The sequence below is a fragment of the Procambarus clarkii genome, chromosome 56 (assembly GCF_040958095.1).
Source record: "Procambarus clarkii isolate CNS0578487 chromosome 56, FALCON_Pclarkii_2.0, whole genome shotgun sequence".
Classification (NCBI taxonomy): Eukaryota; Metazoa; Arthropoda; class Malacostraca; order Decapoda; family Cambaridae; genus Procambarus; species Procambarus clarkii.
The window spans coordinates 20,348,078-20,370,968 of record NC_091205.1 but is presented as its reverse complement, the minus strand read 5'-3'; the positions used below and the strand labels follow the sequence as shown (position 1 = coordinate 20,370,968).

At 45.7% G+C, this 22,891-nt stretch overlaps 1 protein-coding gene and 1 non-coding gene across 3 annotated transcripts in view; one reads left to right on the top strand and one right to left on the bottom strand.

The window, feature by feature from the left end:
• The window catches only part of LOC138353106 (macrophage mannose receptor 1-like), a 226,362-nt gene that overhangs the window by 16,495 nt on the left and 186,976 nt on the right, over positions 1-22,891 (bottom strand). The gene's annotated exons all lie outside the window — the stretch shown is intronic.
• On the top strand, positions 7,034-7,105 carry TRNAW-CCA (transfer RNA tryptophan (anticodon CCA)). The gene has a single exon. It is a non-coding gene; the product is annotated as a tRNA-Trp (tRNA).

Genomic DNA, 22,891 nt, shown 5'->3' with positions numbered 1-22,891 from the left:
ACAGGGTTGCAGGGGCCCTGAAAGTCCCTAACGAGTTCTCAAATCACTTGGGACAATTCAACCACCCCTTGCCCTAGAACAAGGGCTGGGGAGAGGAAGAAGGTGTGTTATGGAGCGGTAACTTTCAAAGCAGTTTGAGTGTATATCTTTTTAAGGGCATTTTTTTCCCCCCCAACTCGTGATATCAGGTATCGTTGTAATCCTGTTGAAAGTTATTAAAAATATTTCGGCTGCACGTCTAAATACCAAATGATTCGCTCACTAGTGGCAGGCGTCTTCATTCTTTGTTTGCGGGGGAATAGGGAGAACAAGGAGCACCATTCTTTGAGAAGCTGGGAAGGTCGAAGTATAATTAGGCATTTATTTTAGTTTTGTATAGGTTGCCATCTATTACTAAACACACCTTTATACTTTCTTTTTGCATAAGATACCTTATATATATATATATATATATATATATATATATATATATATATATACATATATATATATATATATATATATATATATATATATATATATATATATATAATGTGTGTGTAAATCACGAAAAATAAACACGTGATTAAAAATGTGACAGTGTCAAACCACGGAGGAAAATTGAAACAGGAATTTCCATAAGTACTTTCGTATATTTAATACATCTTCAGAAGGAGTGAAGTCCTTCTGATGATGTATTAATATACAAAAGTACTTAAGGAAATTCCTGTTTCAATTCTTCCTCCGTGGTCTGGTACTGTCACGTTTTTAATCACGTGTTTATTTTTCGTGATTTACACACACACACACAATTATATATATATATATATATATATATATATATATATATATATATATATATATATATATATATATATATATATATATATATATATATATATATATATAGTGTGCGCGCGCGCGCACACAGAAAAACCACATGTGAAAAACTGAGAATGCTAAACGCGTTTTCGGCTTAAATCGCCTTCATCAGAGCAAAGTAGAATGAAGGCCCTCCTTCATTCTACTTTGCTCTGATACAGGACAGGAAGCCGCCAGCTTCCAGCTGTCCTGGCCAAGACCACTAGTGTTAGTGGCTCTCAGGTAAATTCACGTAAACTTCAAACTTTAGTAAATAGATTTGTTCAGTAAATAGATACCTATGTCCAACAGCCTGGTTGATCAGTCCAGCAACCAGGAGGCCTGGTCGACGACCGGGCCGCGGGGACGCTAAGCCCCGGAAGCACCTCAAGGTAACCTCAAGGTAAGGTATTAGTCAGCTTGTTCTGGGGTTGTATCCTGGGAAGGGTCAGTAATTCGGACCTCGATATAAGCCTATAGCATGTACTCTATGTATAAACTGGCTTCCGGTCCCCCGACATTGAACTATGAAATATATATATATGGATGTGTGTATATCACGAAAATAAACACGTGATTAAAAATGTGTTTTAATTTTCCTCCGTGGTCTGACACTGTCATATATATGTATATATATGCGTAAGTATCCACTAGGAAAATGAAACCAAATTTCCAAACGTTTTCGTGTTTCACAACATTATCAAGGAATACAGACTGCCCGTCTCCGACAAAATTAATTATTCGACTGAAATATTTTAGTCTACCTTACGTCGCTACATTTTCTCTTAAGCACAGAGAATGTGAGGAGCTGCGAGCGTCTTGCGACAGTAACTTCGCTAAGCCACCATACTTTCTATAGGCTTCCAGGAAGCGTACATGCACTAGAAAGAATGCCACAGTACATACTTATCAATGCTTTCCTACCATTATCTAAGGGAAAATGAGGTTTAGCGGTTTACGTTCCGCCCAGTAGCCGTGTAGCATATGTTTTTGTGTTTAAATTTTATCGTCGTTCACTTAGCATTAATTAATAAGTAGGTATCCAGGAATTAGTCAGCTTCTTGTGGTGTATCTTAGGCAGAGGTCAGTAATTCGACCCTGGGGGTGGGGAAGACTTCGATACAAGCCTAATTATTATTATTATTGACCTTTGTTCTACCTGGGGGCAAGGTTCTAGGAGGCCTGGTCGAGGACCGGACCGCGGAGACGCTGAGCCCCGAAATCATCTCTAGGTACCTGTCTGCTGGCGGAAGGGAGCATAATGCTCCCTTTCGGCAGCCCAAGACAGGCGAAAGGGTCCGAACGCCCAAGACAGCGTTCGGACACCTGACTTAATTAACTACCAGAGAGGTAAGCCAAGGAGTCAACAATGAGTATTGTGAGAGCCAAGCTTGTCAACACAGCGAGGACGATGCCAGGCATTCATGATAGTATGGCATTAATTACATATCAGCGTAATGGTGGGCATGGAGGTGATGGACACTGATTAATTATTAGTCACTAGTTCAAGTGTCGAAGATTACGGCCGGAAGACAATGGTGATTGGGTCCGTCCAGTTGAGAACAGTAATGACCCCGTGTGTATAATGACTGACGCGACAACTGCACCTGGTGATGTACTCGCCTGAATATGATGACAGGGTCGAGTGCTAGCTCCTAAGCAACGCCTTAACATGCGATCGATTAGTTAATACCATGACCATTTTAGTGAACTTGAATGCCGTTGAAGCTGTGCACATGTGATTCCATTCCTTATTTAAATGCGTTCCATTTTTTTTACAACCTTACTGTTAAAACTAACTTCCTTTTTGTCTCTGAATTGCGTTTCCACTCTTCATTGATGTTTCCTCCTTTTCACTGTTACACTCTTTGAATAGACCTTTTTTGTTTACTTTGTCGATTTCCCTTAGTATCTTGTAAGTTGCCATCATGTCTCCCCCACCCTACCCCGGATTCCTCTTGTTCTCCAGCGTAGTAACGTTTAGATCTCTGAGTATTTCGCTGAAGCTGATTCATTTTATTTCCGGGACTTTGTTAAACAAATATAAACTTTCTCGTATATTTTGTGTGGCCTGCAAGTAGAGTTTCCATACTTGGGTTCCATTCTCGAGGTTGGGTCTCACATATGTTGTATAAAATTTCCCATTGATTTATAAATGTTTCCGAAGGCTAATCGAACATTTACCAGATCTCCAAATGCTGATATTAGCCTGCAAATGTGCACTTCTGGCGTCAGACTTGGAGTTGTGTTGACATCCAGACTTTTGTTTTTCCCTCTACTTTCTTTGTCAACTACTGGCTCCATACTGCATTAGTCTATTTGTTGACCAGACCACACACTAGAAGGTGAAGGGACGACGACGTTTCGGTTCGTCCTGGACCATTCTCAAGTCGATTCTTCAGCCACGTTATTGTGGCTGAAGAATCGCCTGTATTAGTCTGTCTGTTATCCTTAAGTGTCCCCCCTTGTTTTGCATTCATTTGTTATTTTCCATGAACGTTTTCTTTTGTATTATTAAGTGTTTTACCTCCCTCACACCTTTGTTACATTTTTCGTCTAGTTATTCTATGCTTTTGCCCGAAACGCTTTGCGTAGCAGTGGCTTCATAGATTTTGTAACTTCAGTTCCTATAATTTGTGCATTACTCCTATGGTCTGTGTACACACACATTCTTTGGAATAACCCTTGTCAATGTCAAAGGCTTAAAGTCGTCTTCCCTCCATTTTATTCTGCTTCTGAGTCTTCTTGATCCAATGCCCGAAACGCATTGCGTAATAGTGGCTTTAGGCATTGTATGTATTAGCTCTATCTATATATCAATCCATTAATGTAACATCACTTGTATGTATATACCTTACCTGAATAAACATCTGAATCTGAATCTGAATCAATGGCCATATTTATGACCACTTTTCAAGAACAAAACTAAAATTAGAAATTTTTCAGACCATCTCTGAAAACTGATTCCATCCTGACGGATGAAATCAATGCAACTCTCAGTCTTTTTGTCTTTCGCAGATTTAGTAATTAACTTTAGATCATCGGCAAACATGGATTTAAACGAGTTATAGGGAGCCGGTCGGCCGAGCGGACAGCACGATGGACTTGTGATCCTGTGGTCCTGGGTTCGATTCCAGGCGCCGGCGAGAAACATTGGGCAGAGTTTCTTTCACCCTATGCCCCTGTTACCTAGCAGTAAAATAGGTACCTGGGTGTTAGTCAGCTGTCACGGGCTGCTTCCTGGGGGTGGAGGCCTGGTCGAGGACCGGGCCGCGGGGACACTAAAAAGCCTCGAAATCATCTCAAGATAACCTCAAGAAGATGGTTTCCCATTGGGAAAGAGGGAGCGAACTATCGGGAGAAAGCGCCTTAAAGTGTGTTAAGGCTCATAGATAACAGACGAAAGGGAATGTATTGACCGTATCAATAGTGAGCAATGTTAAAAAACATTACGACTCACCCTCTGAGGCCGAGTGGTCAATATCACCACACTATTTTTTTTTTTTTTTTTTTGAGATATATACAAGAGTTGTTACATTCTTGTACAGCCACTAGTACGCGTAGCGTTTCGGGCAAGTCCTTAATCCTATGGTCCCTGGAATACGATCCCCTGCCGCGAAGAATCGTTTTTTCATCCAAGTACACATTTTACTGTTGCGTTAAACAGAGGCTACAGTTAAGGATTTGCGCCCAGTAAATCCTCCCCGGCCAGGATACGAACCCATGACATAGCGCTCGCGGAACGCCAGGCGAGTGTCTTACCACTACACTATTTGATATCTAACATCTCTTACCTTGTCCATTGGGACACAGAAGGTTTTATGTATTGCATATGTGTGGCGTGTATGTACTTTATGGCCACATATGGTGGTTATCTTGAGGTTATCTTGAGATGATTTCGGGGCTTTTTAGTGTCCCCGCGGCCCGGTCCTCGACCAGGCCTCCACCCCCAGGAAGCAGCCCGTGACAGCTGACTAACTCCCAGGTACCTATTTACTGCTAGGTAACAGGGGCATTCAGGGTGAAAGAAACTTTGCCCATTTGTTTCTGCCTCGTGCGGGAATCGAACCCGCGCCACAGAATTACGAGTCCTGCGCGCTATCCACCAGGCTACGAGGCCCTTTTTGGTAGACAAAAATTAAAATAGAAAAAATCTACGTGTGGCTGTCATTACCACCATCCCGCCACCATAACTGTCTCAGCACCATCACCATCACCATCACCTGCAGTGATGGTGATACTTAAGCTTGATATATGCTGACAACTTTAAAACAGTAATTAAAGTACAATACAAAAATCCTTTCCATTTAAACTTTATATTGCTGATGTTAATCGTTTCCTTCATTGAGACAAAAAGTGGCATGAATGACGTGCGAGGGGATGCGCACCAGCCTCACCTGGCGACTGCGCACCAGCCTCACCAGGCGGCTATACCGTTACCCGCGGCAGGTGGCTATACCGTTACCCGCGGCAGGTGGCTATACCGTTACCCGCGGCAGGCGGCTATACCGTTACCCGCGGCAGGCGGCTATGCCGTTAACCGCGGCAGGCGGCTATACCGTTAACCGCGGCAGGCGGCTATACCGTTAACCGCGGCAGGCGGCTATACCGTTACCCGCGCCAGGTGGCTATACCGTTACCCGCGGCAGGTGGCTATACCGTTACCCGCGCCAGGTGGCTATACCGTTACCCGCGGCAGGCGGCTATACCGTTAACCGCGGCAGGCGGCTATACCGTTAACCGCGGCAGGCGGCTATACCGTTAACCGCGGCAGGCGGCTATACCGTTAACCGCGGCAGGTGGCTATACCGTTACCCGCGGCAGGCGGCTATACCGTTACCCGCGCCAGGTGGCTATACCGTTACCCGCGCCAGGTGGCTATACCGTTACCCGCGCCAGGTGGCTACATGTGGCGAATCTCTCAATTCTGAGCACTTCAGGTCCAAACTCTGGGCAAGAACAGATTGATTGTAAAGCCATTATAAGCCCTTCAGTCCACTCGGTACGAGGTAGCTAGAGCTTTCCAATTACTTCATTCGCTCGCGTGTTCTTGAGAATATCCTCATAATGCTTCAAAGGTTCGTCTAGTGCAGGCTACCGATCAGGAAACCCTGTTTAGCCCTCTGAACGCAAGCCATATAGACTACGGTAGCCGCATAAATTACTACCTACCTACCACAGAAAAATTAAAAATTCAATATATATATATTTCTGCGCAGGTGGTGGTCACGTTAATCCCAACGGAATGCTTAGTTTCATTCGTAGAATATTTATTTTATTGTAATAAATGAGTTAACCTGCATCTGCAGGATTTTCTTAAGTTCTCATTTTCTAATTACCAAAGAAAATAGACAAACAAAGGCTAGTACAGAGAGGGGTAACTAAACTATTATCATTAAGAAATGAACCTTATGCAGTAAGACACGAAAAACTAAATTTGAATGCGCCCCGAAGGAGCGTTAAATGCGAGAGACCTCATCCAAATCGCTAAAATATTTAAGCAAATCGATACTCTCGCTGTATACTTGCGTGGATCTCTGGGAGGAGAGGTAGACGCAGTACGAACGCGGGTCACAATTCCTGCGTTCGCACACGAATACGTAATTGGTCTCTGATGTTGTGGGCGCAGTACAGACTAAACATACACTAACTCTAATTAGAATACTTGGAACATGGAGGCGCTGAATACTACACTCCCGCGAGGCCTTAAAGACACAAGTTGTGGTAGTGTCCCTGCTGGTAGTGGTTCTGGTAGTGTTGGTATCCCTTGTGGTGGTAGTGGTGGTAGTGGAATAGTGTCTCCTGCTGGTAGTGGTACAACCTACATCATATATACAATCCTCAAACACCCACGCGGAGCTGTGGGCTGAGTCCACTGTTCTGTATGCGTGTATAATGATCATATGACAGTGTCTGACCACGAAGGAAGAACTGAAACAGGAATTTCCTTAAGTATTTTCGTATTTAATAATACATCTTTAGAAGGATGAAGGTATTACTAAATACGAAAGTACTTAAGGAAATTCCTGTTTCAATTCTTCCTTCGTGGTCTGACACTGTCACATTTTTCATCACGTGTTAATTTTCGTGATTTACACACACACACACACACACACACACACACACACACACACACACACACACACACACACACACACACACACTAAAGGCCGCGAGGCCACACTGTGTGTGCGGCCTCGTGGCGCAATGGTAGCGCGTCTGACTCCAGATCAGAAGGCTGGGTGTTCGAGTCACTCCGAGGTCACGTTTGTTTTCGGGGGGGGGGGCCCTGGTAGCATGGTGGATAGCGCGCAGGACTCCTAATTCTGTGGCGCGGGTTCGATTCCCGCACCAGGCAGAAACAAATGGGCAAAGTTTCTTTCACCCTGAATGCCCCCATTACCTAGCTGTAAATAGGTACCTGGGAGTTAGTACCTGGGCTGCTTCCTGGTGTGTGTGTGTGTGTGTGTGTGTATACGTAGAATTTGGTCAAAATATATAATCTTTAAGACTCGGCTGATAGTCTACCCATAACCTCCTAGCTGCCAAGGATGGTGCTGTTTTAATCTTCCGGGTATATTAATATGTATTAATCTTCCGGGCAAGAATTGCTTTCCCTTGTAGTGTTTTTTAAAGCTGTTTTCATATATTTAATCTTTTACAGAATTTGAAGCATTTGAAGTTGGTTAAAAAGATATATCATTAGTCTGGTCAAGCGAGTGTTGGAGAGAGTGGTGACAGAGTTGAGGAGTGTGTTCATGGTGCCAGTCGCTCACTGGAAACTGGTTGAGGCTTCTCGCTGGAATGAGCCCCTGGGCTGGTTGAGGCTTCTCTCTGGAATGACCCCCTGGGCTGGCTGAGGCTTCTCTCTGGAATGACCCCCTGGGCTGGCTGAGGTTCTCGCTGGAATGACCCCCTGGGCTGGCCGAGGCTTCTCGCTGGAATGACCCCCTGGGCTGGCTGAGGTTCTCGCTGGAATGACCCCCTGGGCTGGCCGAGGCTTCTCGCTGGAATGACCCCCTGGGCTGGCCGAGGCTTCTCGCTGGAATGACCCCCTGGGCTGGCTGAGGTTCTCGCTGGAATGACCCCCTGGGCTGGCCGAGGCTTCTCGCTGGAATGACCCCCTGGGCTGGCTGAGGCTTCTCGCTGGAATGACCCCCTGGGCTGGCTGAGGCTTCTCGCTGGAATGACCCCCTGGGCTGGCTGAGGCTTCTCGCTGGAATGACCCCCTAGGCTGGCTGAGGCTTCTCGCTGGAATGACCCCCTGGGCTGGCTGAGGCTTCTCGCTGGAATGACCCCCTGGGCTGGCTGAGGCTTCTCGCTGGAATGACCCCCTGGGCTGGCTGAGGCTTCTCGCTGGAATGACCCCCTGGGCTGGCTGAGGTTCTCGCTGGAATGACCCCCTGGGCTGGCCGAGGCTTCTTGCTGGAATGACCCCCTGGGCTGGCCGAGGCTTCTCGCTGGAATGACCCCCTGGGCTGGCTGAGGTTCTCGCTGGAATGACCCCCTGGGCTGGCCGAGGCTTCTCGCTGGAATGACCCCCTGGGCTGGCTGAGGCTTCTCGCTGGAATGACCCCCTGGGCTGGCTGAGGCTTCTCGCTGGAATGACCCCCTGGGCTGGCTGAGGCTTCTCGCTGGAATGACCCCCTGGGCTGGCTGAGGCTTCTCGCTGGAATGACCTCCTGGGCTGGTTGAGGCTTCTCGCTGGAATGACCCCCTGGGCTGGCTGAGGCTTCTCGCTGGAATGACCTCCTGGGCTGGTTGAGGCTTCTCGCTGAAATGACCCCCTGGGCTGGCTGAGGCTTCTCGCTGGAATGACCTCCTGGGCTGGTTGAGGCTTCTCGCTGAAATGACCCCCTGGGCTGGCTGAGGCTTCTCGCTGGAATGACCCCCTGGATAAAAAACAAAACTCACTGGAAAAAAATAAAATTAAATCTTAGCCGGAGACGCGAGTAGCCAGTGAGAGTTGAGAGAGGTTGTCTGGAAGAACATTTTGGGCAGAGAGACGGTAAATTATGCTGGATGCTCCAGGGAACGACAAGGAACACTGTGGCGCATTGCAGGTGTTGCGGTGTGTTGTAGGTACAGCGGTTGTTGCAGGTATTGTAATGTGTTGTAAACATATAAGTGTGTATCAGGTCATGTTGAATAGTTGCAGGTATTGTGGCGCGTTAGAGGTATTGTAGTGTTGCAAATATATGTGTGTGTGTGTGTGTGTGTGTGTGTGTGTGTGTGTGTGTGTGTGTGTGTGTGTGTGTGTGTGTGTTACTTGTATTGTGGTGTTCTGAAGGTATTGTTGTATGTTGCAGGTGTTGTGGTAAGTTGCTTCTCAGGCACCCAGTTTCTTCCACCACCTTCAGCAGCCCAATCACCACCACCACCACCCCAACCATCACCCCAATCACCATCACCCCAATCACCACCACCCCAACCATCACTCCAATCACCACCACCCCAACCATCACCCCAATCACCACCACCCCAACCAGCACCCCCAATCACCACCTTCTCAAGTACAATGCCCTTCCCTTGTAACATGTTTCCTCACCCCTCATCCCCTGACCTTATCCTCATTACTTACACCTTATCCGCGTCACTTACCCCCCACCCCCCCTCCTCCCCCCCCTCACCACCGTCACTTTCGTGGAGCGAGTAATTGAAAATATTGTTCCCTGCTCGTCAGGAAGAAGTTACGACCTGCCTAATGGCCAGGAGGTCTTTTGCCCAGAAATTACTTTTTCTTTCTTTCCTTTACGTCTAGAGTTTTTCATGTGAGTTGTTAATGAAGAGGTGGCGGGAAGGGGGAGGATGTGGGGGGATGTTGTGGGGTGTTGGGGGGGTGTGGGGGGGTGTATGGGGTGTGGGGGGATGTTGTGGGGTGTTGGGGGGGTGTTGTGGGGAGTGGGGGGGGGGTGTGGGGGGTGTTGTGGGGTATGGGGGGATGTTGTGGGGTGTGGGGGGGATGTTGTGGGGTGTGGGGGGGATGTTGTGGGGTGTGGGGGGGATGTTGTGGGGTGTGGGGGGGATGTTGTGGGGTATGGGGGGATGTCGTGGGTGTGTGGGATGTTGTTTAGAGAGGAAGGTGAGTCAGGGCTTCGACCGTGTACGACAGGAGCGTCAAAGAGCTGGCGGTAAAGACACGCCCAATCACCACCACCACCAGCCTTAGACGCTGCCTAAGAGTCCACCATACGACCACCACGACCAACGACCACCAAAACACCCAAACGGGTAACCCTGGTACATCAACACGCTATATATATATATATATATATATATATATATATATATATATATATATATATATATATATATATATATATATATATATATATATATATTCATTCCTTTAAAAGGAAGGTCCTTGGCTTGGCCCCGTTCGGGCACCACGGGATGAAGGCGAATCAGAGTGGCTATTTATGATCTTAATTTAAACTAGCTCGGGGACTCGACTGTGGGGTTGCGTCTTGGTGTGGAGTTGGGCTTAAGGCGCATCAACTGCGGTAAGGATATTATTAAGGCCCGTGACCTTGGCTTACTAAATAACCAGCAAGTATAATTTAACCCTGAATAAAATTGGTTATACAGTGAGCAGTGATGTTTGTTGTTGTTGTAGATTCAGCTACTCGGAACAAGTTCCAAGTAGCACGGGCTATGGTGAGCCCGTAACTTACCTGGCACAGGAGCGGGGCAAGAAGCACGGGCTAGGGTTAACCTCGTGGACGGGAGATGTCTCCCGTGAGCAGTGACATGCGACTCGATGCTGCGTTTCAGCGAGCTGTCGTGTCAGGTATGATTAATACAAGACATTAGTTAAGACTGTACAGTTGTAGACAAAGTCATAACTGAATCTGCTTCACAGTGTTTCGCTGTCTTGCTTTCAGTATCTTAGACCTCATCATCTCTGGAGCAGATGAGAGGCGCTTGGCTGTCTTAGATGTCTGATACGTGTGGAAGAAATCCCCCCGGCTTCAGGTGAAGGCTGGACACATACACGAGTGAAACGGGTTGTAAATACGAGCTGCCTCGCAGTCAGTGTATTTGACGGGCTCGCCATAGACCGTGCTACATGGACACTTCGTTCCGAGTAGCTAAAGTTAAAATAACAAACAGCAGCGGTTAGTGTTAAGGGTTTGTTAGTTTGTTAAGGGTTAATAGTTTGGTTGGATTATCAAGTTCATATCCTTGACACGAAGAACTAGTATATCTAGATAAAGTATATACTAGAAATAGTATATACTAGATCTAGTATAAATTGCTATTTTAATAACATGATGCTCGGGATATCATGTCAACAATAAGGTTCTCAATGCAGATATCATGTTCGTGATGCAGATACGAGGTTATCAAAGCGGATATCAGATCCTTTAAGATACAAAGTTATCAATGCAGGTCTGAGTAAATCCGCCCAAAGAATGAATCTTAAAATAAAGCGTAAAGTAAAGTAAATAAAGCAATAGTCAAAACTTACCCCTCCTGCTTTTTTGTCTTGACTCTAGGGAGACACAACGCCTCATTTCAGACAAAATACTTTACTAGAACTATAAGCTCTCTGGAGTAGACGTATAACTAAGCTCACTTCAAAGTCTCATTAAGACTTTTTGAAGTTAACAACTGTCGAAAATAGCAGGTATGAACAGACGGTAATATAAATGGAAGGAATATAGATTTAAAAAGTATATATATATATATGTGTTGACCAGACCACACACTAGAAATTGAAGGGACGACGACGTTTCGGTCCGTCCTGGACCATTCTCAAGTCGATTGTGAATGGTCCAGGACGGACCGAAACGTCGTCGTCCCTTCAATTTCTAGTGTGTGGTCTGGTCAACATACTTCAGCCACGTTATTGTGACTCATCGCCAGCAATATATATATGTGTTGGTACTATTGGGTGCTACGATACACACTAGACCAATAGCTACAGTTAGCTGCTGTAGCTTTTCTTCTACACGTTTAGCATATACTTAACGTCTTCGTACGTCAGGATAGACGTCAGTACGTCAGGACAGGAGCGTTGCCCCCGACGTGTTGGTCAGGTGTGTACCGTCCTGTTATGGAAAGGGTGGGGGGCGCGCCGCTCCCCTTCCACAACAGCTGTCAATAACCCAAAAATAAATAAATAAAAATTTGAAGGCCAGTGTGATGGGGAGGCGAGGAGGGTGTGTGTGTGTGTGTGTGTGTGTGTGTGTGTGTGTGTGTGTGTGTGTGTGTGTGTGTGTGTGTGTGTTGGGGAATATTGGGAGGGGAGGAATACTGTGGAAGGGAAAGAATGGGATGGGAGGGAAGGAAGGGGTGGGAGGTTTCTGGGAAAGACAGAGGGAGGGAAATGGGGCCCCACGACCTTACATCACCGCCATCCCATCATTTTTACGAGAGAGAGAGAGAGAGAGAGAGAGAGAGAGAGAGAGAGAGAGAGAGAGAGAGAGAGAGAGAGAGAGAGCGAGAGAGCGAGAGAGCGAGAGAGAGAGAGAGAGAGCGAGAGAGAGAGAGAGCGAGAGAGAGAGAGAGAGAGAGCGAGAGAGCGAGAGAGAGAGAGAGAGAGAGCGAGAGAGCGAGAGAGAGAGAGAGCGAGAGAGAGAGAGAGCGAGAGAGAGAGAGAGAGAGAGAGAGAGCGAGAGAGCGAGAGAGAGAGAGCGAGAGAGCGAGAGAGAGAGAGAGAGCGAGAGAGAGAGAGAGAGAGAGAGCGAGAGAGAGAGAGAGAGAGAGAGAGAGAGAGAGAGAGAGAGCGAGAGAGCGAGAGAGCGAGAGAGAGAGAGAGCGAGAGAGCGAGAGCGAGAGAGAGAGCGAGAGAGAGAGAGAGAGAGAGAGAGAGAGAGAGAGAGAGAGAGAGAGAGAGAGAGAGAGAGAGAGAGAGAGAGAGAGAGAATTAATGTCAGGGGAAAGCGCCAAGCCATTACGCCTATAGCACTTGGAAAGGGTCAGGATAAGGATTTGATATGGGACAGGGGAAAGGAATAATGGTGCCCAACCACTTGGTGGACGGTCGGGGATTGAACGCCGACCCTGCATGAAGCGAGACATTTGTCGTGTGCTGGCACTCAGTTGTATCCTGCCTCATACTGTTCCTTACATGAAAAATACTTCACTCTTTATGGACACAAACAATTAACTCAACAAACCAGATTGATTGATAAAGATTACGCCACCCAAAAGGTGGCACGGGCATGAATAGCCCGTAATCAACAAATCAATGTTGTTTTAGATTTAGCTACTCAGAACGAAATGTCCACGTAGCACGGGCTATGGTGAGCCCGTAATTGAGTCCGGTTATTCGCGATAACCCAATTACTCTGATATTTGGGTCGAAGTAAAAAACAAAAAACAAATGGGTTTGGGATTATATATCCTCACTACATCCGAGTAGACAAAAGATCAGTAAACAAAATAGCGAATAATAGGAGGGTTACAGAGGCACATAATGGGCTCAGGGACTGAACCCCACAATTCATTTAGCTAAGCAAGTTGCAGTCTTGATGAGTCACCATTTGGTCACCACTTGGTCCGGGAGACATCTCCCGTCACGCAGGGTGCAGTTGCGCCTCCACAGATCTCCAGTATCATCTTTTGATACTGGTAATGGCTCGAAAGGGCCACCACTTACGGGCTATTCATGCCCGTGCCACCTCTTGGGTGGCTTAATCTTCATCAATCAATCAATCTTGATGAGCAATATAAGTCACATAGGGTGCTTAGAGTTAGACAGTCTGTTGTGGGGGTTGAATAGCCTGGGCGGGGGTTGGGGGATGGGGGGGGGGTCCTTGCTCTATATACACAGCATAGACAGCGTGAATACAAGACAAGGAGCGTTAGTACAAAACAGGGAGCGTTAGTACAAAACAGGGAGCGTTAGTACAAAACAGGGAGCGTTAGTACAAAACAGGGAGCGTTAGTACAAAACAGGGAGCGTTAGTACAAAACAGGGAGCGTTAGTACAAAACAGGGAGCGTTAGTACAAAACAGGGAGCGTTAGTACAAAACAGGGAGCGTGAATATAACCAAGGAAGCGTCAATCACTTCAGCAGTAGTCTGTCTCCAATTGAGTATTATTAACCCTAACGGAGTAATATCGCGGGACAATAACGGTAATTTAATTATTGGTTATCGAACATGAAGTCAAGCTTCGGTGCAGTATTGGCGAGCCAAAACGCTATGACTGTTCCTGCTCCCGTTAAACACAGCCCGCGGTATTGAGTTAGGCAACAAGTAAGTCATTTTCAAGGCGCCAAGGAGGAATTTGGTGACGAAATGTAACTCATGTTACCAGTGAGGAAGAGCATGAGGCTTGTGATCGCCCTCTGGAGTAGATCAGTAGGCTTGGGGCAAGCTTTGGGGCGCGCTACTAGTTGACATTAATAGGGTTCTAGTCGTGTTTATAATGCTTCGTCAATCTAATGGTTTCTACAAAATGTTTTTACGCACATTTCAACAGACAAAATTTGTTGTAATTAAGATATTAACCGAAATTTCTGTAATTACTCACTCTCTCTCTCTCTCTCTCCGCTCTCTTTTTACTCTGTCTCTACTTTTTTCCCCGTTTTTCCTCTTTCTTTTTGTCCTCTATTTTCTCCCTTTCTCTCTTTCATAAGCAGTGCATAATTGTTTGTTGTTGTTGTTGTTGTTGTTGTGTGTGTGTGTGTGTGTGTGTGTGTGTGTGTGTGTGTGTGTGTGTGTGTGTGTGTGTGTGTGTGTGTGTGTGTTCGTGTTCGCGCGTGCGCTGTCAGCTGAAGCCCACAGCGGAAAAGTTTCCGTATTCAAGGTATTCAGTTTCCGTAAATTGTTTACATATCACAGTCACCTTGTTTACCTCCCCTTCCTAACCGTATTTGACATTTTCATTGCCGGAAAGTCTAGTATATTTACTTGGAGTGAGCCCGGATTAGGCTCCTCTGAAGGATTCGTATTTCTATTTCACTTTTTAGGTTTGGCGTTCGCTTGACTGAGGGAGAGAAACATTTTGGATTCTGGGGTTGATAATTGACGGGAAAAAATAATTACAGTTTAAAAGAAGCTGGATGAACTTACATAATGTTGGTTGTTAGTTTTTATATTGTGTTTGTTAAATGGTCTTCCCGGCTTGGCTCCTTATTGTGATAATTACTTACTTGATATGAACAATTCTACAAGGGCCGTGAGAGGATTCGAACCTACGTCTAAGAGCATCCCAGACGCTGCCTTAATCGACTGAGCTACGACATGGTATAAGAATTGCAACCAGAAATTCTACTGAATTTATTTGGATCCTGCAGCCTCTCCGAGACAAACCAGGGTTTTACACATTTCCCCCCATGCACTCGAGCTATGTCAATACGCTGTTCTACCTCTTCGCCCTTACTTCATTACACACAGAAATCACGATAGCGTGATGCATCACGCTATTGTGATTTGTGTGAGTACTTGATATGATGTTAGTGCATTAATTTATATGGATTTGGATTACAAATTTGCGCAATCTTAGTAAGTTTGCGTAAAGAGCTGTTGTTTGTATTGACAAGAGGCAGCTGCAGATTGTGCAATATACCGATGATACAATCCTCAACTCGCTTCTGTCAGCTGCAAGGGAGGTCTGGATAAATCGAACTCATGTTTGTCAACACTGTGCTTTGACGCAACCCACCTCTATGAAAGGTGGGTTGCTTCAAACCCACCTCTTGATGAGAGAGAATCGGAAATGTTGAATGTTTTATGTATCCAACATATTTTATCTTTTCTCTATGATCTGTTCTTTCAGAAGAACCGTCCAGTGAGCACCATGTCGCTCCTCGACAATGGTCCCACCCCATGTTATCTCTGGCTCTTCTTTCTACACCTTCTCGTAACTTTTTTTCCCTCCATAATTTCATCTCCATCCTGCCTCAATACTCTCGTAACCTTCCTACCCCCATCCTCATGCTTTCGTATCCCTCTTCCATCAATACTTTCGTAACTTCCCTCGTATCTTCAGTAATCTTCCAGTGAGCTGGGTAAGGGAACACCTGAATGACAAAGTATCACAGTCAGAGACGAGGTTTCGAGCTGAAGGTGTGTGTGACAAGTGGTGTGCCTCAAGGCTCGGTCCAAGGACCACATGTGTTACTAATTGATGTGAATGACCTTCCCGAGGAAGTGACCTCGTACACATACACACAACAGAGGATAACAGCTGAAGAAAGAATCAGCCTTGGACATTACAGGTTAAAAGGGATTAGAGAAAGGGATTAGACTCCAGCATTAGAGAAAGTTGTAGGAGCATATGTACTACGACTCACTGTACCTAATACCAGAGCTACGAGAGAAAATAACATCTACAACATCAGCAAAACTAGAAAATGTTTTGGTAGCCTCATACTGTCTCTGCGCTTTCTCCTCATCCTTACCTCGGGCAGACTTTAGGCCCCCAGGAGCCCTTCACAACCCAGGAGCCCTTCACAACCCAGGAGCCCTTCACAACCCAGGAGCCCTTCACAACCCAGGAGCCCTTCACAACCCAGGAGCCCTTCACAACCCCAGAGCCCTTCACAACCCAGGAGCCCTTCACAACCCAGGAGCCCTTCACAACCCTGTTTACAAACTACACACACACAAACCTCTCGGTCGACTCAATAACACCGGACGACCCGAGAGAACTGAACCTCACCCAGTTAAGGGAATGAGGAGACACGGGAGTAACAACAATGTACACACTAGATATATAAGAGAACTGACAGTAGGAGAAAGAGAAGTGTTGAAAATGAGACGCAGAGGAGAAATTGTATCTGGTGACGGATGAAGGATCGAGTCGTAAGAAAGAACCTCTTTATTCTTGAAGTTGTAATCAAATGGAATCGCGTACTATAGAAGATTTCAAAAGAGAAATTGTAAAAAAAAGACGATTAAAATATTACCTGACAGTATTTGGACACACGAGGCTTGGAGTCTAGTGTTATATACCCTGCAAGAACATATATAGCCGAGTATATCAAGATGAGAAGATCCACATGCGCACGCACATGCGCAGAAACTTCCACTCCCGTAATTACATCAAGGAGCTAAACTTGTGTTCCAAGCATTTGTAATTAATTGAGTCTATGTGCGCGAACATCGTGTGAACCTCATTAGAATGATTACCTAATCTACTGGACCTCCAAGGTTGGGTCAACAGCCGCCCTCACCCGTCTCAAGTATTGATGGATTGTTTTCATATATCAATGATCTGGTATATAGAAGATATCTTTAGTATACCCCCCAAAAAAATTTATAGAAAATTGTCCAGTTGTGATAATTTCGTATGTGCGCTACGATATTACAGCCTATTGTAAAATTTTACTCAGCCTTTGAGTCATACTCACTCACTCAGCCTGCATGAAAGACTGCCTGGGACTACTGTATTTATATCAGCATGTATACATTACGTAATAAGGATTGTTTTAAATTGTAGCTGTATACTTTTGACAATTATTTTGGCTAGACAAGGCGGTGCCTAGCAGAGCTCTACGGAGGGGGATAGAAATAGCCTAAGCTACTCTATCCCTTAGAGATGTATTTATTGCTTATCTCAATAAACATACTTGAACTTGAACGTCACACTCGTCGACGATGCTTTAAAACGGTTACGTGACAATGTAGCCAATGAGAGGAGATCAAAAACAATAACATTGACGAGACCGGATGTTATATATTTCTTTGATAGTTTGGTGTGAGAACATATCGGTGCTCTGTGAACATTGAGCATTCATCTGCTTTAAGCTGTTGAAATTGGGACCGACCCAACAGGAAAAGTGAGTTTTAGAGTACTGGTGCTCTCATTTTTGAGCCAGGAGTTAGCTGAGGACCCATTTTTGATCTAGGAGTCGGCTGAGGACCCATTTTTGAGCCAGGAGTTAGCTGAGGACCCATTTTTGAACCAGGAGTTAGCTGAGGACCCATTTTTGATCTAGGAGTCGGCTGAGGACCCATTTTTGAACCAGGAGTCAGCTGAGGACCCATTTTTGAACCAGGAGTCAGCTGAGGACCCATTTTTGAGCCAGGATTCACCCGTTGACCCACGTCCAAGCAGACCTGGTCGACGGTATGATGCCTGTTGGGCAAGATTATTACACTATTATGCCTAGAATAATAGATACTATTGACATTAAATGATTTAAGACGCAGTTAATTATTCATCTCTTCCCTTCCATATCACTGAATGGCGTTTCCCTATTAAGTAACAGTGACACTGCTGCACTAGTAACACAGGGCCACTTGTGCACTCAATAATAGAATGTCTCTTTCCCACTAACAGAGACATCCATATTCACACAAAGTAACAGAGGCATTTCTCCACAAAGACAGCGTTACTTTCCCATTTATTAACTGTGACATCTCTCCACCCCATTTGATGTGACACGTCCCCCTTTACGTAAGAAAGTGGCACTTCGTTTCCCAGTTTCAGAGCGGTACTTCCTCAGTAACAAAATGTCACTTCCCCACTCGGTAAAAAAGGGAACACTTCCTCGTTCGGTAACACGGTGGCACTTTCAGATTTAGGAGGAGAGTGACACTTTTCAACCCTATAACAAAGTGGCATCTCCCTGCTAAACAGCGCTAGTTTGTAACAAAGTGGCATTTCTCCAATCAGCAACAAAAGTGGCACAATTGTTTTCTCAGTAACAAGAGCGGGCCACCCTGGCTCAGACAGACTATGAGAATAAGAGGGGGACATGATCCAAACATAAAAAATTCTCAGAGGTATCGAGAGAAATTAACAAGAGTGCCGTGTTAAGGGGCGAAAATCTTAACATGATAAGCGTGTAAGCTGGACACACTAGTGAGCTACGGGGAAGCGAGGGGAGATATATTGAAAGTAAGCTGGGGTCAGATTCACGAAACAGTTACGCAAGCACTTACGAACCTGTCCATCTTTTCTCAATCTTTGGCGGCTTTGTTTACAATTATTAAACAGTTAATGAGCTCCGAAGCACCCGGAGGCTGTTTATAACAATAACAACAGTTGATTGGGAAGTTTTCAGTCTTGTAAACGGTTTAATAAATGTAACCAAAGCCGTCAAAGATTGAGGAAAGATGTACACGTTCGTAAGTACTTGTGTAACTGCTTCGTGAACCTTGCTCCAGGGCAGTAAAACAAGAGGACTGAATTAGAGGCAGAGAAAGTAGAATCTGAGAAGCGTCATTCTCAGTTTTAAAAGCAATTGCAGCAAAAAACAAGAAAGAGATATCAGGAGTCGTTGATTTTTCAAGACAAACAGCTAGAAATTCTGGGCGTTTAAGGTAAAGTTTGTGTCTGTAAACTCAGTGAAGCTGGTATACATTTCCCCTTTGTGACAACGGTGTTTACCTGCCGGTGAAAAATTAGAGGAAACTTAAATGTAGTGAAAAAAGAGTTTAATGGCTTGCATTTCACTAAATAATTCTTAATATCTCTCTGCAATCTTCCTACCCTCTCTTTCCCTCTCCCTCCCTCTCTCTCTCCCTATCCCTCCCTTCCTATCCTTCTCTGCTTTTATCCTCTCTCCATCAACATGTCCTGTTCACGCCGTCTTGAGGATTCAGACACACACTGTAATTAGGAGCTCACGCCTCTGCTCCTGTAACAGCTTTATTCCTGCTGTTTAACATTCATGATCTGGACTGTGTGTGTCTGGTAGCCGAGTGGGAGAGAAGGGGAACAGGGACAGCAGGAGAAGGAACAGGAAATGTAAGAGGAAGTGGAAGAGAAGGGAGGGAGGTACTGGGGGAAAACCAGGTACTTGTCTAACTGTATTTGTCTAATTCATTGTATGTTCAAGTATTGGTTTTACACTTACAGGTGTAGATTGTGTTGGAAGAAACATGGATTATGTTTTTCACTGATGTTCTAATGTTTGCCACCTTTCCAAATGCTGTGAAAGTTAGCGTTGGAAAAAATATTCCCGTTAAGTTATTTCATCATTCCAATTCCTATTGTTGTCATTTCCTTATGATGTAGCTCTCATCTGGCCATTGCTCTCCCTTCTCCATGACCTTACACATGATGGGGGGTTAAACATTAATAGCCATTTATTGGCTTCTGCAGGAGCCGCCAAGGTCGAAAGTTGTAGGAGTTGTAGGATGCTAATGTTAATTGTCTTCAAATAATAACATGTCCAAGTTCCCTTCCTCGTGAAGATCACTCAAGGGCATGAAGAGGCAATCTTGAGGTTATATGGAGATGATTTCGGGGCTTTTTAGTGTCCCCGCGGCCCGGTCCTCGACCAGGCCTCCACCCCCAGGAAGCAGCCCGTGACAGCTGACTAACACCCAGGTACCTATTTTACTGCTAGGTAACAGGGGCATAGGGTGAAAGAAACTCTGCCCATTGTTTCTCGCCGGCGCCTGGGATCGAACGCAGGACCACAGGAGGGACCATAAGGCGAGTTTTTATTATTATTATTATTATTATTATTATTATTATTATTTTAGGGTGAGAGGGGTACTGAAAGGCTAATCCAGCAGATGATGATAGCATCAGGAAGTGTGTGTGCGCCTCAAGAGATATCAGTCCTAGATATCACACAAGGATTACACCGTCGAACCTCTCTCTGGGGGATGATAACTGCTGCTCCAAGATCCCCCCACACCCTAAGAGCCACAATTTTGGGGGCCATTCCGGTTAAAATGACTTGGTGGCTAAGAAAATAGAAGCACACACATCTTACACTATAAGATCATCATCGCCAAGAATGCGGTTGTTATTAACCCAATAAATAAATATATTAACCAGTATTGCCCCCCTTCCTTGCAACCGAATTGTGAGCTGTCTTTCCGTTCATAGTGTTTGAGGGCGATGTGTGTGTGTGTGTGTGTGTGTGTGTGTGTGTGTGTGTGTGTGTGTGTGTGTGTAGAGGAGCGTGTCTGACAGGCAGGCAGCTCTGCTACATTCAACACCACAGGGGAAAAAATTTGTTTTTCGTTTGCACCTTTGTTTTTGGGCGGCTGTCCCTCGCCCCTATCTTCCATTCTCTCTCTCACTTTCTCGATCTTTTCTCTCTGTTTTTGTCAGCAAATGTGCGCAGATTTACGGTGAATATTGTATTTTTTGGGGGGCTTGTGTGTTCCGTACACAGTTTGTAAATTGTACATTCATGTACTGCTTGGGTGCATTGTATTTTCATAGCTTGTAATGTGACGAAAATGCATTCCTTGAGAGTACCGTACTTTCATAGCTTGTGTGACTGACGGCCATTCCTTGAGAGTACCGTACTTTCATAGCTTGTGTGACTGACGGCCATTCCTTGAGAGTACCGTACTTTCATAGCTTGTGTGACTGACGGCCATTCCTTGAGAGTACCGTACTTTCATAGCTTGTGTGACTGACGGCCATTCCTTGAGAGTACCGTACTTTCATAGCTTGTGTGACTGACGGCCATTCCTTGAGAGTACCGTACTTTCATAGCTTGTGTGACTGACGGCCATTCCTTGAGAGTACCGTACTTTCATAGCGTGGACGTCTGACGGTCATTCCTTGAGAGTACCGTACTTTCATAGGTTGTATGACTGACGGCCATTCCTTAAGAGTACCGTAGTTTCATAGCTTGTGTGACTGACGGGCATTCCTTGAAAGTACCGTACTTTCATAGCCAGTGTGACTGCCGGCCATTCCTTGAGAGTACCGTACTTTCATAGCTTATGTGAGGACATGCATTGCCTGTGTGTACCGTACTTCGTTCGCATTTACAAATTATTGCGCGTTTTTCTTGTTGTTGTTCATAGTATGTGATTATTTTTATACTTTTCCTGACCATAACGTTCAGTCCACAGTCGTTTTTAAGGTTTACAGTTAACAAAGTCAACAGTCTCTTTCCTCATGTATTTTTAGCGCTGGACTGTACAGTTACTCAGAGCTGGAAGTGTTGCTATTTACGGTTTGAAGGCACAACTATTTGGCTCTGGAACATGAAGCCACTCGACTCTGGAATCTGCAGTTATTCAACGCTGGAACGCGCAGTTATTCAGCGCTGGAACGCGCAGTTATTCAGCACTGGAACGCGCAGTTATTCAACGCTGGAACGCGCAGTTGTTCAACGCTGGAACGCGCAGTTATTCAACGCTGGAACGCGCAGTTATTCAACGCTGGAACGCGCAGTTATTCAGCGCTGGAACGCGCAGTTGTTCACCGCTGGAACGCGCAGTTGTTCAACGCTGGAACGCGCAGTTGTTCAACGCTGGAACGCGCAGTTATTCAACGCTGGAACGCGCAGTTATTCAGCGCTGGAACGCGCAGTTGTTCACCGCTGGAACGCGCAGTTATTCAACGCTGGAACGCGCAGTTATTCAACGCTGGAACGCGCAGTTATTCAACGCTGGAACGCGCAGTTATTCAGCGCTGGAACGCGCAGTTATTCAGCGCTGGAACGCGCAGTTATTCAGCGCTGGAACGCGCAGTTATTCAGCACTGGAACGCGCAGTTATTCAGCACTGGAACGCGCAGTTATTCAGCGCTGGAACGCGCAGTTATTCAGCGCTGGAACGCGCAGTTATTCACCGCTGGAACGCGCAGTTATTCAACGCTGGAACGCGCAGTTATTCAACGCTGGAACGCGCAGTTATTCAACGCTGGAACGCGCAGTTATTCAACGCTGGAACGCGCAGTTATTCAACGCTGGAACGCGCAGTTATTCAGCGCTGGAACGCGCAGTTATTCAACGCTGGAACGCGCAGTTATTCAACGCTGGAACGCGCAGTTATTCAACGCTGGAACGCGCAGTTATTCAACGCTGGAACGCGCAGTTATTCAACGCTGGAACGCGCAGTTATTCAACGCTGGAACGCGCAGTTATTCAACGCTGGAACGCGCAGTTATTCAACGCTGGAACGCGCAGTTATTCAACGCTGGAACGCGCAGTTATTCAACGCTGGAACGCGCAGTTATTCAACGCTGGAACGCGCAGTTATTCAACGCTGGAACGCGCAGTTATTCAACGCTGGAACGCGCAGTTATTCAACGCTGGAACGCGCAGTTATTCAGCACTGGAACGCGCAGTTATTCAACGCTGGAACGCGCAGTTATTCAACGCTGGAACGTGAAGTTATTCATCGCCTTTTATGGTCTGCTGCGGTTATACATACCCCAAAA